This window comes from Excalfactoria chinensis, chromosome 4, assembly GCF_039878825.1.
Source record: "Excalfactoria chinensis isolate bCotChi1 chromosome 4, bCotChi1.hap2, whole genome shotgun sequence".
Taxonomy (NCBI): domain Eukaryota; kingdom Metazoa; phylum Chordata; class Aves; order Galliformes; family Phasianidae; genus Excalfactoria; species Excalfactoria chinensis.
In genome coordinates, this window is record NC_092828.1 from 15821457 (window position 1) to 15841361 (window position 19905).

The window sequence follows — 19905 nt, forward strand, 5'->3', positions numbered from 1 at the left end:
AAATTAACTTTAGAAAATGTAATGAAAGAAGTAAAAGGAACAGAATATGTGTGCTGCCTGTGTGTTGCTTACAGCTATAACATGACCTATTGATTTTAGATCAAGTTATCACTTGTGTTAAAAAGCCAATTATTAAATGTCAGAAGTTCACATTCATTTGACATAACCTGAAATAGGCATTTTTAGCCAGCATGTCTTAGCTTTAGGTAACATAAATGCCTTACTCTATGAAAACGCTGAATTTAACAGGAATGCTGAATAATTCGTATAGTCCATGTTGTACAAGGATACTACTGATACTTCCTGCTGTTTATTGAAGACAGCTGTTAACAGTGCACCTATGGAATCTCACACTTAGGCTGTCCAACATCCATGCATACATACAGATGTGCTTGCTGAATAGTGCTGTGTATTTTACAAACAGATTCAGAAGTATCTGATTATTTTCGGGTCGACTAAATACTGCTTCATGTAAATATATAGTAGTAACTTATGAACTCCTAGAGGTACTACATACAATATCAAAAGTATGCAAAAAGAAATTCATAATAGCAAATTTAGCATCACATTGCAAAAGTTCTCTAGCTAATAATCTATTTTACCACAAAATATAACCACAGAAAGAAAAAAAGCAAACAAACAACTGAAAGTATGGTATTAGGAGGATTAACTAGCTCAGCCACTTGGCTGATTATCAAGTAGGCACTGTACATTATCACTGTGTGAGTTTAATGAGGAGTTGGAACAGGACTGAGTCAAAATTAGACTTCAGTCTGCCTTAAAACCTTGTAATAACTCTTCTTGCTGTTGCTTTCCATGTCCATTCTCCACTACGAGAAACTCAAATTAACATTCAAATAAACACAAATTTGTAGGTACACAAAGCAGCCCAGGCACCTCAGGAATGCGAACTCATTTATTTTACTGCATGCTGCAGCTGGCTTGTTTAAAGTTGGGTCAGTTATTTCTAAACAATAATGCAGTCATCATGACAAGCACTCATAAAATATCCCTGTACTGTTTTTAGTTATCCCTACTGTGCTTCAGATGCGTCTCAGTGAAACAGTCTGCCACAGCCAACCACATACCATGCTGAGTCCTTCCTTGTTATTTTGGGGAATGTCTCCACAGAATGCTCCCTGACTACTTTACAAATTATCTTCATTGCAAAATCACTAACAATTAATTTAACAATACACCAACAGAAGGTTTTGAGTTGTAGGCAAGGCCCAAATTAGGCAAAAAAATAATAAATATATACATATATATATTTCAAGTTGAAATGTATAAATCAACATCTTTTCATGAAAAATGGGTTTAACTTGCATGAGGGAGAACTAATCTCTCTCAGAACCTTTGGAGAGACTAATTCTTCTAGAGATGAACAATGTTTCACGAGATGGATATGATGATTTAATAAATTAGGGAAATATATGTATGTATACGAGGCTTTGCATTTGTTTGCTGGTACTCAAACACAGAATACAATTTGCTTTTGTGGGCTGATGCTGCCTCCACAGGTTGATACTCAATACAACTACAGAGTTATAGTTTACAGAGTTCTTATAATTGTGTAGCTACTTTTTCAACGCATAAAATAAACTAGAAAAAGATAGAGATAAAACATAAGTCAGAACGTTCAACGTGGACCTAGAATTCATTAGGCAATATTTTCCTATTAGTTTAGGGATTTATTTTATTATAGATAGAAATATATACTCTATATAGTTTAGTACTACAATATTTTTTTATGTTACACGGGTTTAGAAAATACTATAAAGCCATAACTTGTTTTCATATGTACTTTCTCCACTTACTGTCTCTCAGTGTACAGTTGTACCATTTTCACAAAAGGAATGAGACTGCTGTTTCTTTAACACTATTAAACTAGTTCTCCCTTCCGTATTTTCCACACACTCTCAAGGTATACAATAGATATAAAACCATGTATCACACAGTATCACAGTATCGTGCAAGTTGAAAGGGACCTTAGAGATAATCGAGTCCAACTCCTGGGATTCGAGCCTTCTGTGTAGCAGAGCAGCATTTCTGCCACTTGCGCCACAGGGGGATTCAAACCCCGGGCCTCTGGTGTTGCAAGAAGCACCTTATACCACTGCGCCACCGGAGGCTTCTCCCAGGTTATCAGCACCGTTTCACATACACTGCTGGATGTCTTTTTACATTTACAGCAAGGAAATGGTGCCTTGTCCTCTCAATACAATGGATCCAAGTTAAAAACAGAGAAACATCGGGATCTCTATACTAGAGCACACAAGTAAAAAAATTAGACCTATTTAATCACAAATAAGGAAACAGTGAGTAACAGAACTTCTGAAAAAGATAAAAAATTTCAATTCATCCACAGCTGAAGGAAGGGACAGGTAGACCTTAAAAAAACATTCCTGGAAGTTTATCCTTGATCTCTTCAGTTTGTTCCCTATGAAGCTGCTCTCTTCAATCAGACCTGCTTTAGCATATCTTCATTAGCATATCACATTTGATGATTTCAAGTGGACTATTTCAAATTCATATTTAAATACTATGAAAAACACTCAGCATCTAAGCAGTTGTCCAGAGCTGATGTTTTCTTTTCTGGAGTCTAATCTTCCCCCATCCCAGCTATAGTCATAATATGAGTGTTCTGAAGAAGCAGCTGTAAAATTAAAAAAGAAATGTACAGTTCTGAAGAATATAAAGAATTCAAGACTGAGCTGACAGTGGCACTGGTGAAACTCAGTATTTTTAGCCCTAGCTCATTGATCTGGGTGATTATGCTACCTGCCACATTAGAAAAGTAGGTCTGACAGAGCCAATCTGAGCATTACTTGACATGAAAATATAACATTTTTCTTGTACTTTTTATCACATTTTATTAACTGAAAAGTTCAAAACTTCAGCCTAAGTAATGATACAGAAAAAAGAAGTTTTTAAAAATTAGAGGGTAGCTTTAGAAATGTAGGCCCAAAAATGTACTTCGATGTACTATAGCATTTTTTTTTCCCTACATAGTTAAAAACCTTCAGTTCTCTTGTGTGTTTCACATTTATCAATGGTATAAAAGCACACAAATGGGAAATCACTACATTTACTAATTTCATGGTATCCTACCTCTTAATAATACCTAATGAGTCCTGTCCTTGTTTCTGCAACAGCAAATGAACAGTAAGCAGATCAAAACATAAAGGTACATATTCGTTTTTAATAGAACAATTGAGTTAATGGAAGGCAGGAATATTCATGTATTTGCAGAATGGAAAGAAAAAAATTCTACCCTGGGAATAAATAAATAAATAAATAAATAAAATAAAAAGAAAAGCATGAGTGTGCCGAGCATCATTACCTTTACGCTTAAAAAGTAAATAAACTATACAATAAATCAAGCATTGTACTATAGTTAAGCATGGGCAAGCTACTTTATCTTGTGTTAAGAAAGGACACCTGAAGTACATGTAGTTCCAACACTAAATGTTTTACAAAGTGGCATATATATTGACTCCACTTTTATTATAATTAAAAGAGTTTCACTGTTTCGCTCCCAGATACTTTTATGCCTTTTTGAATGTTACTGCATACTTATAAAAATACTGATTCACTAAGTGGGGAATGCCCATAAAATTTCCCTCTCAGAAAACCATGTTTTTCTGCAGAAATTCACAGCTAACCCACATTTACTTTCTTCTTCCCAACTTCTTCCTACACTCAGGGCAGAAGACAAGTTGACAAGTACTCTTGAAAGTGCTCCACCAGTCATGCTGAATTCTTTTGAGGCAAGCAGTGCACAGCACTCAACTGTTTTACAGCACTGTTGTCTAGCACTGATCACAGTGCTGTCACAAAAGTGCTTTATTTTTAGCCCACTGCTGAGTCTGGCTAAAATTATTTGTATCTCACAAATTATGCTCCATAAAAATGACTGGCTTTGTTATGGGAAAACATGTCTGCATAATTGATAGCAAAAGACAGGAAGGTGCTAACAACTATCAATTTCTGTTGTCAAAAAGCAGCTGAGGCTAAAATGTGCTGCTTAATGTACCAGGAAGATTATCTGATATGTACATAAAAATATTCTAAAAAACCTATCATTTGGAACCAATTTAATAGATTTTTTTTCCTAATATTGAACAAAGATACATTATATATTGGACTTTCTCCCAAAGCTTCAGAAATTGATACTAATTTTCTTCTTAGAAAGAATGTAAGATTTTTCCAGTGTAAAATATCAAAGGATATAGAAATAAAATTCCATAATATGAGCAGTAGGAGAACTTAGAAATTTTTGGCGTTTTCACTCCAGTGACTGTTTAAATACTGGGTACCTCAAACTCAATCTTTCATGTCTTGAATTCTTTGTTAATAGTAGGGCCTAACCAGTAACTCCATCTCTTACTGTGAAGATACAAGTAAACTTCCTTTATGAATTATTAAACACCCTTCAAATGTGGCTAGGTTTCATGGACTTGACAGACTGATAAATCTCAGGACTATGTTGCATTACCAAAAGACTAAAGATCCTTAGCAGCTTCCTGTGCTTTACCAAGCAGAATAACAAAATCTGGCAAAAAAAAAAAAAAAAAAAAAAAAAAAAGATAAATGCATATTTGCTAATGCTTTTTTTTTTTTTTTTTTTTTTTTTTTTTTTTTTTTAATGGACTTTTATTATTACACTATTGCTCTTTCAAAAATAGCAATAACTTATTTTAGTTGAAGCACTGTAAATGTAGTTTCTACACTGCAGACAGAGGTCAGGATGGCCACAAAGTTCTCAAAACAGAGATATGGAATCTGGAAATGCCTTGTCATTAGACATATGCTTGCTTTCTTCTAACATAAAGTTCTGTCTAATGGGCTCAAAAAACTTTTCTGATGAGTGTATCTGACTGGAATCCCAAAGCATCATACAGGTCTATCCATGGCCAAAGCACATTTACTATTTAATCCTACATCCTGCAATAGAAGGGCTTTTTTGGCAGAAGCCTGTTTCTGCCATGAGATGGAGAAGTTCTTCAGATTCCTCTCCCTCCGTGCTGGGTTGCAGCTGCTTCTCTTTACTTTACTTCTCACTTGCTAGGGAGCTTTTTATTTAACTAGAATCTTCTTTATTTTTTTGTTTGTTTGTTTGTTTGTTTGCTTTTGTGCATTTCATCAAAACTAATGTTTCTTCCAAGGGTAAAGACAGTCTTATGGTGGATGATGAGTGCATCAGTAGCCCAGAAGTAAAAGAAAGGTAACTAAAATATTGCTGGAAATGCAGAGCTTAGTGTGCAGGTTTCATCCACATTAAGATTTGGATGTATTTTTAACTGTTTGTGGTAGAAACTCTTAGGATTATTACCATTACAGGTTCTTATTCTAATCTAAACTATGTACTTATTTACAAAAGGAAAAAACATTTGAGGAAACATTTGTCAATGTCTTAGAGCTTTGGATAAAATGTATAAATACTATGCAGAGCAAAGGTGAAGGCAACCAACTATTCTGAAATTGCCACTCCTAGAAACACCATTGCCATCTTCATGGAATACCAGAATAACTCTGAGGGCACTGGAGTTTTTACATGTGCAAGACACGCAGAAGAAGAAAGAACAAAAAATAAAAACACCAACAAATCAATCAGTCAGGTGGTAATGTGGCCATGTTAGGAACCAAAAGACTTAAGCAAACACATCAGAAATGAAAAACTTCTTCCTTTAAATGGGAAACATGTTGGCAGGACATCTAAAGAACACTTTCTGATCCACTAAGAGCATTCTGGCAGCTTCCTTTACCAGAATGAGTTTCTGTACATTTGACGTTGCCTTTGGTAGAATGTTCCTTTAACTCTATACAGTTTTCAAAGCTCAAATTTCCAGAAAACTCAAAGTTTTTGGTGGATGAAAGGTTTATAAAGTCCTAAAGATACAACTTCTTGATACAAAAGTACAAATTGAATGGCACAGCTGTAGGCTGTGGTTAGGAGAGACCCAGAGTTCTTGAGCTAAAGCTAAGTGTGCACCAAAATTATACTGTGTAACAGAAAAAACTACACTGAGAAAAGTAAATCTGTCATTGCATGTACGAGTAATAGCTAAACTGATACTGTCACCAACAAGACTAGCAGAACAAAGATCCTTTATTAACTATGCTAGGTGCCTACATGAGTACAGCACTACAGAGACATCTTGCCTGTTAAAAAACTTATCAAAGATTCTGAAAATATTTAACTGAATAGGTCATAGTCCTCAAGCACAATGAATAAGTCTCCTTAGGCAGACAGAAAGAACAGTACAGCAGCTCAGTGAACACAAGAGGGTCCTACACATGCTAAGATCAAGCAGAAAAATAGAAAATTAAGATGTTAATTCACAACTTAAGACATAAATGGCATCACAGAGCTTTGTGTCATAAATGTTGGGGACAAATCACTTATTAAGCTATCTCTGACAATGGAACAGAAGTGAAAACATGCTTAGTTTCAGAACATGTATACCCTCAGTAAGTTTGCTGATAGCACCAAGCTGGGAGGGAGTGTTGATCTGCCTGAGGGAAGGGACTACAGAAGGACCTGGATAGACTGGATTGATGGGCCATGGCTAACTGCATGAATTTCAGTAGGGCCAAGTGTCGGGTGCTGCATTTTGGTCACAACCCCAGGCAACCCTACAGGCTTGGGGACAAACCCAGGTGGCCAAGAAGGTGTCATGGTTTTGTGACAGAAGGCCAATGGCATCCTCGCTTGTATCAGGAATGGTGTGGTTAACAGGACTAGGGAAGTCATCCTGCCCCTGTACTTGGCATTGATGAGGCCTCACCTCAAGTACTGTGTTCAGTTTTGGGCACCTCAGTACATTGAGGTACTGGAGCAGGTCCAGAGAAGGGCAATGAGGCTTGTGAAGGGCTTAGAAAATCAGCCCTACAAGGAGAGGCTGAGGGGAGACCTTATTGCAATCTTCCAATACCTGAAAGGTGATTACAGTGAGAGTGGGGCAAGTCTCTTCTCACTGGTGACAGGAGACAGGAGGTCTCAAGTTGCATCAAAGTAAGTTTAGGTTGGACGTTAGGAAACACTCCTTTACAGAAACTGCAGTTAAACACTGGAATAGGCTCCCCAGGGAGATGGTTCAGTCATCATCCCTGGATGGGTTTAATAGCCATTTGGATGTGCTACTCAGAGATATGATTTAGCAGAGGGTTTTTAGAGTTAGGGTACTATGGCTAGTCTGAGTTTGGACTTGATGATCTTTGAGGTCTTTTCCAACCTGAGTAATTCTATGATTCTATACATGCTATTAAGCAGAGAAATAGATGAAAAATGATTAAAAAATAAATCTCAGTAAGTGGGATAAGAAAGCAAAAGAACAGACATGATGCTTTAAAAGGTTCTGCTACTCTAAGCCAAGAAGCAAGGAAAACCACATATTTTTCTTTGTGTGTGGTCAGATAAAGGTTTGGTTTTTGTTAAAGTGAAACTTTAATTATGAAAGGAGATATGACAAGTATTTTTCATAGTTACATACCACATGAGAAAACTAAGACAGTTATTTTATGAGCACACTGCATTGGAAGCAACTTTTCATTTCAGAGTGAAGAAGCTACCATGGGAGTGGTTATTTTAGGTTTGGTGCTGTCAAACAAAAAAGAATGGATTAACAATACGAAGGAGGCCTTCTGGGGAAAGCAGTAAACACTAGGAAAAATGAGACACGACAGATACAGAAACAAAACAAACAATCTCCCACCACACCACCACAATCAAAACCTGACCATTTCAACAACCTCTGGAAACTGGTTAAATATTGTTTCAAAAGAAGACCTGAAGATAAACATGTGCAAATACCCTAGCAGTAACTGAAGAATTTGTGCATTATATTAAATGCACAAATTGTCCAAAAGTAAGGAAGTAGGCATTGCATTATACTTGCATTTGGAAATCTCCCATGACTGGCTGTCAAAAAGTGATCACAAAGAAAGAAAGAAAAAAACATCAGATAAAACTGAATAATATAGAAGGAAAAAAAAAAAAAAAAAAAAAAAAAAGCTGAAAAAAATGATTTTCAAATTACACAGGATAAAATGAACAAAATGCACAATTGTAAAATACCTGATAAATTAGAAAAAGAAAGTGGGTCAGCAGCAAGAAAAAAGAAATAGGTACAAAGTGAAAATTAATCATCTAATCCCCTTATTGAAAATGTCCTTCATCCATCCCTCCCAAAATTGTGAATCTTACCCATACATTTTAAAAAATAGAAGAAAAAGACTCGTGAAGTATGTGAATAATATATTAAAGAATATTTAGATAAGATAGACATGTTAAAATTGTCTGGGCCTTATTATATTCACCTTCGAGAAAATAGAGCATTTCTGAATCATTAATGATTATCTCTACAAGCTTCTGGAGCACAGAGAACATCCTGGAGGACTACACAAGGGCAAATGTAGCACTTGTCTCTTAAGGATGATAAAAAGAAAGACTGATGGATTGGCAGATTGAACAGCTGAAACTTTATTCCTGAAGTGGTCTTGGAATAAACCATGAGAAATATTTTGGCAGCGTCCACATAATTTTCAGAAGAAACTTCTCTTACTGCAAAATGTTACACTAACAAAGAAGAAAATCCACACAAAAATCCACAAACATTTGTTTGTCAAATCTGTGCAAAAGTTGTTTATTTCTTTTAGAGGGTGGAACAGAAGATGCTGCCATTCACAAAATAAACAAGGAAAATGTTTATTCCTGGCATTTATGTACCAAGAGTGCCAATTGTCTTCAGTGGAGAATACATCCACAGGAATACAGTACAAACCTACAGGAACTCATTTTACAGCTCACACAGCATTACTTCAGTTGCCAAAGAGAGGCAGCACTTACAAAATAATGGATTTTCACTCCAGTAAGAAGATTCACAAACAGGTTTTAATTCCAAGAGCAATGTGACAGTTGTGTATTTTCTGTAAGCCATAGAGAGATCTGCTACATAAGCTCACACACACAATTATTAATTTGGACATAAACCTACTGAAGTGATCCTGTCCAATCTGTTGCTGAGAGCAGGACCAACTTAAAAGTTAAATGCATCTTAAAAGTTACATCAGGATGCTCAAAGTTCATCCAGCCAAACTCTGAAAATCTCCCAGGATGGAGATCTTTCAGTCTTTCTGGGCAAGTTCCTCCAGCATGTACAATCACTCTCAAAGCTGACTTTTCCTTCTGTCCAGTTTACTCTGCTGCAGCTTGCTGTACAAGCACAGCTACATCCAGCTACAATTATCCCTTAATCACTGTACACTCATCTTTAGCATTTTCCTTTTCAGACTGAAAAAGTCCAGTTGGACAGTCCACACTGCCAAGAATCAGTCATAGAATTCAGCTCCCAAAATCTCTGCTTGGCCTCAGCTGGACTTGTTCCAGTTTGCCAGTCTCTTGTAAAGTAAAACCCAAAGCTGGACACAGTTGTATCATCCTCTGCTCTCACAGAGAACTTCCACAGAAAAAAGAACCTAGAATCATGGAATCATAGAATCACCAAGGTTGGAAAAGACCTAAAAGATCATCCAGTCCAACTGTTCACCTATTACCAATAGCTCCCACTAAACCATGTCCCTAAAACACAAAAAGCTAAATCTTTTCTCCATCTTACTAAACCTGTCTGCAACTGCTCTAGAGGTTCATACCTGTTTCCTATTCTAGTACTAGGGAAGGAAAGATAGGCCACAATGTGGGAATTGGCTCTGTCACTCTTGCTAAAAGTTCCCCAGAATTAGCTGGGGAAATATCAGCTAAGAGACCAACAACACAAATGCTCTCCTATTCAACCAAAGCTGTTGAAAGACAACAGTATGATTTTAATCACTTTGTTTCTGGCTCTGCTTCTTCAGAGTACTACAGGAGAAGTCACATCAGATAATGTGATAATTCTATTTTTTCCTCTTTTCCATGTTCAGAAAAATAAAATAAAAAAATAAATAAAAATAACAGAATATAAAAATAGCCTACCTCTTGTACTGCCTCAAACAACCCTCAGACAAAACAGTGCAGAAAACATCCTGCAAATTCCCAGGTTAGCACAAAGAAGTCAAGCAAGACAAGTTCCACTTGCTAATTTTCTCCCATGCCAGGTCTGCTTAGAGGCAAGGAGCCTTCAATTGCTAGAGGACTGAATTTACTGTAACCTTTGTAGATATATGACTGAAGTATTAAAGCCCAAAGTGCATGATTAAAGGAAAGCAGGCTAGGTTCTGTATTTAGGCTGTCTCAAAGGTTTTGTCTGTTTTCTTCCAACTATATTTTAAACTCTTCCAACTCTAAAATGCATGAATTTTGGAGGGCAACAAGTCAAGATGTTTGTTTTTTGTGTTTTATTTTTTGTTGTTTTTTTTTTTTTTTTTTAAACATCAATCATACGTATCCCTATGTCATATATCCTTAATGCTGCACAAACCCCAGACAGAAGGTGCAGTCCATTTGTGAAAAATAAGCACAATTCCAGGAAAGTTGTGAGGATCTTGAACCTGCATTGTTAGAAAAGCATTATCAATGACAGCAGTTTGCTTTCCCTATCCTCTGGAACAGTTCCAAGCTGGCATATAAGGCACAGTGGTATTTTATGGTGGAATACAGAAATAAATTCTCTTTGTTCACCAGCTAGCACAGACTGCAGGAGTTATATTCTGGATTAGGCTCAAACTTGCATTACTTCCAAAACAACAAACAACTCTGTATTTGGTTTTTGTATAGAGGTAGGGAAAATACACCTTCAGCTTACTGTTCTGACTCCAGTAGTGACCAGAGGTGGAAGACTGGGAGGACTATAAAAGATGACCAAACACGGCAATAGTTCCCTCGGATATCCTTAATATTTTCAAGATCGTCTGAACAAAAGTAAATTTTTTTCAGAGTTGCTTTGTAGGATTTCTTTACCATGAATTTATGAAATTGATTTTTTTGAATCCTTCTAAGCATTGGTCAAAATCAATACCTGGTAGCAAAGAGCTTTGTAAGTTGCTACAAGCAGTGAAATAGATACATCCTCAGTATGCTCTGAATCTGCCACCTGATAATTTCACTTCTCATGCTTTAATGACGAGAAAAAAATGAACTTCCCTTCATGACATTCACTTTTAGAGTGATAGGATCATTCAGGTTGGAAAATACCTTCAAGATCATCAAGTCCAACCTCAGCCTAACCATAGTACCCTAACTCTAAAAACCCTCTGCTAAATCTCTGAGCAGCACATCCAAACAGCTCTTAAACCCATCCAGGGATGATGACTGAACCATCTCCCTGGGGAGCCTATTCCAGTGTTTAACTACCCTTTCTGTAATGAAATTTTTCCTGATATCCAACATAAACTTACTCTGGCACAACTTGAGACCATTATCCCTCGTCCTGTCACCTGTGAGAAGAGACCTGCCCCATTCTCACTGTAAGAACCTTTCAGGTACTGGAAGAAAGCAATAAGGTCTCCCCTCTGTCTCCTTTTCCCCAGACCAAACAGCCCCAGTTCCCTCAGCCTCTCCTCATAGAGCACATTCTCCAAGACCTTCACAAGCCTTGTTGCCTTTCTTTGGACCAGCTCCAGTACCTCAATAGCCTTTCTGTACTGAGGCGCCCAAAACTGAACACAGTAGGCCTCACCAATGCCAAGTACAGGGGCAGGATGACTTCCCTAGTCCTGCTCACCAAACCATTCCTGATACAAGCCAGGATACTATTGTCCTTCCTGGCCCCCTGGGCACACTGCTGGCTCATATTCAGCCAACTGTCCATCAGTACACTAAGGTCCCTTTCCATCAATCAGCTTTCCAGCCACCCCTCCCCAAGCCTGTAGGGTTGCCTGGAGTTGTGACCAAAATGCAGCACCTGACACTTGGCTCTATTGAAACTCATACAGTTTACCTTTAGCCCATCTATCCAGTCTATCCAGGTCCTCCTGTAGACCTCCTCACTCCCTCTCCCCTCAGGCAGATCAACACTCCCTCCCAACTTGGTGTCATCTGCAAACTTACTGAGGGTGCACTCAATCCCCTTGTCAAGAACATTAATAAAGATGTTCAATAGAAGCAGCCCCAGTACTGAGCCATGGGGGACACCACTCATGACCAGCTGCCAACTGGATTTATCTCCATGGACAATAACCTGTTTGGGACCAGCCATCCAGCCAGTGTTTCACCCAGTGGAGTGAAAAAAACTCCTCTCCCACCTTCCCTGCTATTAGTCATTTCTTCCAAGGCTCAAGTCCTGAAGTATTTAGGCATGCCTTCATACTAAATATCTTCAGTACAACTCATTCTGCCTTTCTCTGTACCCTTTCTAGCTTTATTTTGTCCTTTATAAAACACCAGAAGAGCATACAGGATTCAAGATGAAGGCAATAAATTTATACAAGGGTATAATGATCTTTGCTTTCATTCTTTATTCCTTTCCCAATAATTTTTAATGTCATATTTGCTTTCTTGATAGCTACTCAGTGCTGAGGTGACATTTTCAGAGCATAACCTATTATAATTCACAGATCTCATTCTTGAGTGATAAAATCACAAACACAGCACACCCCTGCGGATGTCACTGGAGGACTGTTTTTAACATGTACTAACTTTATATTTACAAATACTGACAGTTTATTGTGCATTCTTTCAACATTTTTCTGCCATCTGTACTGCTGACTTTTTGCCATTCCCTAAGAGGAACTTATCCGTGATCGGCTGTCCAGGACTATGATAGCACTGAGAATGAGAATTATATTTCAGGAGGTCACTGTAAATAATAAATAAGCAAATAAGTAAATAAATAAAACACAGAGGTTATAATCCTTACTGATAATACCTGAAAAATACCTTACCTTTCCTGGAAACATAAGCTGTTTTCCCACCACCTGAAATTATGAACCAAATGTTTAGAAATGCTATTTTTTTAATAAAGGCAAAAAGAAGTCTCTGAAAAAGTAGACCTCCTCAAGGATAACTACAGTTATATTTTCACAGTCCATCCCTTTGGAGAGTCAATTGCTACCTGAACTGTTTTCTACACTTGTACAATGCTCCAGTTGCTGTTAAAGATTAGGACATGTTCTGTAGCAAAGTCCTTTAAATATCACTGATCATTGGTTTAACTTAATGCTAGCTAGTCCTCCCTGCCAGCCCCACCTTACACTTCTCTCTCCTCTATCTGTCATATTTTGAGCTGTCATCTGCTTTAATAATCTTCTCTATTTATTTTACTCCAGCACCTTTACCATGAGTTGACATTTCAGTTCTTTGAATACTGAGTGCAATAAAAAGTACTTTTTCTTCACAGGAAGCACCAGGATGGTTTGACTACACCTCTGAAAGTCACCCTACAGGTCATATCATCTGCTGCACTCCCATGCCAGTGGGCATTGCCCAGGTTTAAGGAAACCACTGACCTAAGAAATATTGATGCAAGCTTTTGTACCCTAACTCTAACTGCAGAATTCCCTGATGATACAAGTCCACTGTTTTAGAAATAATAAGTGAGTGGGTTGAGGTCAAATACACAATCATTTCAGGCCTGTCACTGAGAATATCCATCTATTTCCTTTCCACTTTAAAAAATAAATAAATAAATAAAATCAGATTTCCAAGGCATGCATTCTTTCCCCTTAGAAAAGCTCTGTAAACCTCATTTAGCCATATACTTTCAGTCCAAACAATCTGACACTTGAGAAATTGTAATGATTCATTTGTTTTTCCTCTTTCCCTGCAATCTGAAAAATACCTTCTCACACACAGCTTGTACTGAGTGTCTTCACACAGACAGATAGTGCGAACTCTTCCCTCATGCTGCATAAAACATGAACACAAAAAACATGCATTCATTTGGCCTTTCCTCTGTAGGGCTTTCTCTTACTTGTGCATTGCAAACAAATATTTTGGTAATTTTATGCTCTTAGCAAGTTACTTTTCAGGACCTTCATGGAATGCCATAATACTTCTACATTTAAGCATAGCATATAGATTTTTGTCTTTTATTTTCCTGGACCTTCTTAATATTCGGTAATATTTTCTTTGTCTTTTCCATTGAATGACACTTCTTTCCTCTCTAAAACCCATTCTGACACAGTGGTGCTGACTTTTACTGAGCCTCAAATATGATACTTTTAAAATATCACCATCACATCTAAACATACTTTACCCCTGCAGATGGTCCTTTCAATTTACTTTCAATGAACTCTTCATTTTTATACCAATCTTACTTTAAAAGATAAGCAGCAATACTAGGGATTCTGCTTTCCCTTTCATGATATTGAAACTAATTACATATGGCAACTTAAAGAGTTGGTAAGTAGCACTTCAATAGTAACATTTTGAACTGGATCCTCCACTGTTCCAGATGAACTTAATTTTTTTTCTTTCTGTGGTTACCTGAGCAGCTGTGACATGGGACAGGCATTTGAAGGTTTTCAAAATTTACATTTGGAATTATATTTAACCTATATTCAGATTAAATAATGCAATTCTTCCCCAATAATTGCATTTAAGTGTTGCGTTCTAGGATACACTTCAATAAATGCCCGTCTTAACTTCAAATACTGAATTATTATGTTAATGCCTGAATACCATGAATAAAAACCATCCCTCAATTACTACTTAAAATCATTCTTCAGTGTGGAACCTATTGCTTAAAAGTGGCTGGAAAAAGGAGGGGAAAAAAACACAAAAAACCACACAATGAAATAGCAGCAATACTTCCCTTTTTTGAAGCTAAAAATCTCTTTTGACTTTCATAGTACATCCATATGGTTTGACTCTGATTTTTCCTTGCTTTATCCCATTCTGTCTCTTCCTTTTTCAGCTGTCATTCTACTTTAAAATGTAGAATGTCTTTAAGATTGATTTTCAGTTTCTGCTCATTAAATCATGACTCCAAAGAAGCAAGTAGTCTATATCCACAAAGAGCTAGTACCACTAAGTGTAGATATAATGGTTTACAAATGAAATTCTGTAAGAACACTTGGTTTTAAAGACACATTTTTAAACTGATATGCTGTAGTCATCCATTTAAGAATGTTCTTTGAAATAATGACACTTTCCTATTAAATACATATCTACAGGAAAAATGGTCATTTTTTAAAGGGACATGGAAGACTCCTTTGAGTTGTTAATACTTCACAGGGGCAAAAGCCAAAATTTTCTCTGAGGAGGTTACTACCCTAGAATTTGCAATACACTGAGAGCCAAGGAATTAGTAAAATAGCTGTGAAAAGATCATCCCAGAACCTAATGCCTATTCATCACTGTTGCGGACACAAAAAGGGGAGCTTTGATTACGATATTTGATTACGAATTAAAAAATTATTTAATCTAGCAACTTAAGCTTTCTCTTGAGAAGCCACATAATGGACACATTGCTCTATAAACAGGGAAAGGTACAGAGTATTGAAAGCTACACAAACATTGTAAAACTGTTGCAGAAAAGTGTTGCTTAAAATTCAATTTTCAAACTTTAAGAACACAAAATCTAAAAAATTGTTACAGAAAGGTAAAATGATTGACTTCTAGCTGTATCGTTCTCCTAATCTCCTCTAAATTTTTGTTCAAACAGTTTTATATGGGGTAGAAACTGAAGTACTTCTTTTACACATTGGTGGGACTAAATACTACCCTCCGCGATGGGTAACAGGATCATATCCTCATTCTTCAGGTTGTGACTTCAGCTCACAGGGATAAGAAACCGATCAAAGTGATTTGCAGTTCTATCGATTTTGCAGAAAAAAAGGACAGAATCCTCATCACTCATTCCAGGATATGGTTCAGTCACTTCCTTTCATATAGTTTTACAGAACACGTAAAAGAGAAAGCTTGCCATCTGAGAACACGCTCCTTCTTTTTAAAGCCTGAAATATTATAAAATTTGCTTTGATTCAACAGTTGACCAAATTAAAAATACAGTGTTTGTTTGTTTGTTTGTTTAAAGAGAGACTGTTTTTATCATGAAATGCTTCTATCACTGCAGTGAAGACTCTATGTGTGGCTGTAAATGAAATGATGGGTTTATATACCCTTAGAAGCCTACTGCATCCATGCGTATATGATATATCCATGATTGTCACCTTACAAGAACAAAGCATAGTACTTCATTAAACTCAAACATCCAAGGAACTCAGTGCTTGTATTAACTTCATTATAACCCTTTCAGGTTATATATACATAGGTCATAGGCACTGTAGTGTGTTTTTTTTAAAGTAAAGCAAATGCCTCAAGCTTATACAAACAGTCCAGCATTAGCTATAAGAAAGATCACAAACAGAATGTCCATCTCAGCTGTAACCAGGTATCTGGTAGTTAGAGATCAGTGAAAGGACCCAAGGGAATGGCACAGAGCTGCATTTGCGGAGGGACAGGTTAGGTGTTAGTAAAAGATTCTTCACCAGATGATGATGGACACAGTACAGTCTCCCCAGGACAGCAAGCATGGCTCCAAGCTGCCAGAATTCAAGGGTCAGAATTCAAAGCACTTTCAGACATAGTGTTTGAATTTTGTGTGGCCCTATGCGGAGCCAGGAGTTGGACTTGATGATCTTTCTGGGACCCTTCCAGCTTAGGATATTCTATTATTTGAGATTTTACCCACAAGCCTTTGTGGTGACTTTAGTTTCCCTATTACAGAGTTGTTAAAAATTAGGGTTATGTATTCTGGGTAAGTTTTCATGGCACAACAGTCACAGTAACTGGTTTTCTAATGACTTTTAAGCCTCATCAAGCAGCTTTAAAACACTGCAAAAAACAAACAACAACAAAAACCACCACCAACAACAAAAAACATCACATAGAGCTGAAATATGCGAGAAAGTTTCTTAGTTTAACTGTTATGACCCTGTGAAAACAGCACCCTCTTATTTCCAGTGAAGCAAAACATTTCTTTCAAAGTAAGTGTTCGCAAGTCCTTTTCTAGCAGCTACCTTTTAAATCTTCCTTTTGGTTAGAAATAAACTTACAAATGCAAAGTTCACATATATTTCTCTCAATTGAACTACTTCGTGTCATCTTCTTTGCTATTCCAGTCATGGGTCACTTTTAGCATCATCATATTTACAGTTATATTTTCTCCTCATTGGGCTCCTTCCAAGGATGACCAGACCTGATTTTCTGCCTCCCTAATCCCATTTTCTTATTCTACATCACATTAAACAATAATTCCTAATTTTAACTCAGAAGCTGTAAGATTTTAGATAAGCACAGGAATGAAGAAGGTAAAAATCAACAAATATCATCTCAGTATAAGAAATATTTGGTTATCATATATCTGAAAGATTCTCATGTTGTATCTATAGCCATATCCTCTGGAAAAAAATGTAAATAATCTCTATTGCATACAAAAGCTGAATAAAACATTAGAGTGTAGCCCACAAAGGATAATAAATCTCAATTTGTTTGTGTCAGAGAACTCACAAATGTAACTCAAATGTATATATCTGTGCCATCTCCTAGTTTCAGTCTGTGGACATAAAAGTTGAAATAGCCTAAGCATTCAAAATGAATAAATAAATCACAGGGTTTAAATGCTCTCAAAGGATAAAGCATTCAAGAACATATTGAAGAGTCAACTATTCACTGTAAAACAGATCAAGCTACAAGCTAGATTTATACTTTACTATTAAAAATGACTGAACAAAGAGGAAAATCTATCTGAATATATCTGCTTTTCAGCTCAAATTCTTCTTGCAAAAGATATTTGTTTTACATGCAAAAATGAGAATATTTATTTTACAAATACGGACTGATAGTTTCAAAATTTAAACAATGATTGCTCTTTTCAAAAGGGAAAAGAGTTGGAGAAGTGCAAAAGCAGATACACACATTCTCAGAAGTTATCTTAAATGGAAAATAATTTTGAAATGAAGAATAACAAAAAAAGGAACTGACTTTTGCTTGAGAAGTGAGAAAGAACAGTTGCTTAGTATCTGTTACAGCTGAAAAAACCAGTGAATATCCAATGAAATGAGCAGATGAACAAAGAAGCATCTTCACACACTGCACAGTTAAGACGCAAAGTCCTTTCTCAGAGAATGCTGCAGTGCTGCAGATCTTAAGTAAAGAGATACATTTAAAAGAAAAAGAAATAATAATAATTAAAAAAATTAAATTTATGAGTGAATTATATCAAGAACATAATCTGTCTGGGAAGTCCTTGAACTGTAAATTCCTGGGAATCAGAGAGCATTCCCAGGGTATCTCAAAATATGCTTCTTTTATTTTTTACGTTCTCTAAATATATTGACTGAGCTCAGATATAGAGCTAATGGATTTCAGTCTGACCTACAAGAGATTTTTATTTTCTCTATTGTCATTTATATATCAAATTGGAACTTCACTTATATGCCTATAGGCCCTCATGACCTCTTCAAAAAGAGTATAATAATTCTCACTGCAGATAAAACAGCTTCATAAAGTAACACTTGACAGGAAAATGTGGGGACTAACTACAACTTATTTCAGAGTGATGATACACATATTGATCGTGTTATTATTTACATTATGTCAATATCATGCAAAACTGTAAACAGATGTATGCTACAACTTAAAATAACTATCTATATGATGTATTATGCAATACAAATAGATCACAAAGTTACTGATATTTCTGCTAATTTCACATGATGTTGGCATGAAATCAAAAAGAAATGGGGAGAGGGCCTTACTATGACTGGAGGCATTTTCTATCAGCGACCAAGCAGACAGGAGAAATAAAGAATCCTCTCACCTTCTCAGAGCTGCTGAAATAAAATGTTTGACTAGTAAGTCACAGTGTAGGCTGTGAAGCCCAACAAGTAAATAAATTTAGCACAGCCTACCAGAGAACTAGGTCACCTCCTTTTCAAGGAAAAGACGTAAACAAAAAGAATAAAACACCTAAGCTATAAATAAAAACTCTTGCGATCTTGCAGTAAGATAAGAGGCAGAAAGACTTTGGAAAACAATCTATTTTCATTAGATATTGAAAATATCTTTTATATTGCTCTTGCTTATAAAAATAGTTTGTGCATTATGCAGTACTGAACAATAGTGTGTTTATCAACCTTATTTCTTTACTGCTAGTAAAGAATGCCTTTGTCTAAAACTTCTGAATTCATGATGCCACCAGACTGTGCCAACATAGCAAGAGGTAGTTTTCCTTTTTTCATTGTTCAGAAGGCTTATTCTCAAAAAATGCATTTCCCAGTGTTTGCTGGATGTGATACAAGATCACAAAACAAAGAAGAACAATCACCACTAAAATCACCCAATTTTGTCACTGCACATTGCTTACAAAATGCCAATGGAAAAAAAAAATAAAATAAAATCAATTAATTCCATTATGATATTAATCATCATTTAATCTTTTCCAAAGTCCAAGATGTGTGTACTGTAAGCTAACACTTCTTGTTTTTAAGCTGTCACCTGTACTTACTATATGCATGCTCTGCCTAGTCATAGTTGAATCCTTAAATGATTTGTTGTGAAAGTTTCCCTCCTTGGTGAGAAGCAGACCAAGCCTTTTGTTAGTTTTCATCAAAAAAAATATACCACCTTTCTGGGCTCCTCAGTTCAAAAAAAACAGGGATTACTGAGAAGGAATCCAGTGGAGGGCCATAAAGATAATAAAGGATGAGGAAAGGCTGAGAAACCTGGGTTTGGTTTACCTTTGGAAAAGAAGACTGAGATGGGACCTGATTAATGTTTACAAATACCTAAAGGGAGGTGGGAGACAAATGGATGAGGCCAGGCTCTTCTTAGTGGTCTGTAGCGAAAGGTCAAAGAGTAACAGCCTAAAACTCGAACACAGAAAGTTGCAAAATAAGATGCAGAAGAACTTCTTTATGGTAAAGGTGATGGAGCACTGGAATAGGTTGTCCAATGAGGATGTGCAGTCTTCTTCTATGGAAATATTCAAGTCTCATCTGGATGCCTATCTGTGTGACCTG

General features: G+C 36.5%; 1 protein-coding gene across 9 annotated transcripts in view; it reads right to left on the reverse strand.

Moving 5' to 3' along the window:
* Positions 1 to 19905, reverse strand: part of KCNIP4 (potassium voltage-gated channel interacting protein 4) — a 375533-nt gene that overhangs the window by 217850 nt on the left and 137778 nt on the right. Inside the window, exon 1 of one of the 9 annotated variants that reach the window (XM_072334039.1) lies at positions 18643 to 18714. The exons of 7 other annotated variants lie outside the window; for them this stretch is intronic. The gene's annotated coding sequence lies outside the window, so the exon portion shown is untranslated. Of the gene's footprint in view, positions 1 to 18642; positions 18715 to 19905 lie in introns of those variants that run through there. One more of the 9 variants, XM_072334040.1, reaches the window with a different exon arrangement.